Raw genomic sequence first — 679 nt, 5'->3', positions numbered from 1 at the left:
TTTCAATATTTATATCGTTTATTAAATGTACATGTGGTTTGGTTATTTGCCTTTTGGTTAAAAGTACACTGAGAGAGGAGTTTTTTATTAGTGATCTTAATAGTATTTTTTTTTCATATTAATGTAATTTTTTCATCTAATTGAATATAATCTATTTGTGTATGATTGTCAGTCCAAAGAGGGAGAGAGGAGGAAAGAGGGAACATGAGGAGACAAGGTCAGGAAGAACCAGGTAAGGAAACAGACAGGGAATAGTGACAGGCACAACAGAAACTGTTAAACTGCTTGAGAGACTTGACCACCAAAAGACAAATTTGCCAACTTGAATGGAGGCCACACAGGTTAAAATAAAAGAAAAAAATCTGCAGAGTCATAGTAGCATCTGCAGTAAAGATCTTTTCATACATTGTACTATAGGCAAAGTTGCCTCCATTTTTATAATTTTTTATCAATATTTTGTACATTTGTACATTTCAAGGACTCCATTTTTGGAGTGTATTTTTATGCATCTGTGTTGTATTATACAAACACTTTAAAAGTGAATCTCTGTCCAAAAAGTGCACTCAGTTTACTTCTTACTCACTATGAGCATCATTCATCATTTTCCCCCAGTAATTAAGGTTAGGATATGTATTTTTTTAAAAATTCCAATCCATTCTTCTTTAGCAGCATTTAAATA

The sequence above is a fragment of the Pelmatolapia mariae genome, linkage group LG1, assembly GCF_036321145.2.
Source record: "Pelmatolapia mariae isolate MD_Pm_ZW linkage group LG1, Pm_UMD_F_2, whole genome shotgun sequence".
Lineage (NCBI taxonomy): Eukaryota > Metazoa > Chordata > Actinopteri > Cichliformes > Cichlidae > Pelmatolapia > Pelmatolapia mariae.
The sequence above is the reverse complement of the archived record's forward strand: the minus strand, read 5'-3'. Positions refer to the sequence as shown.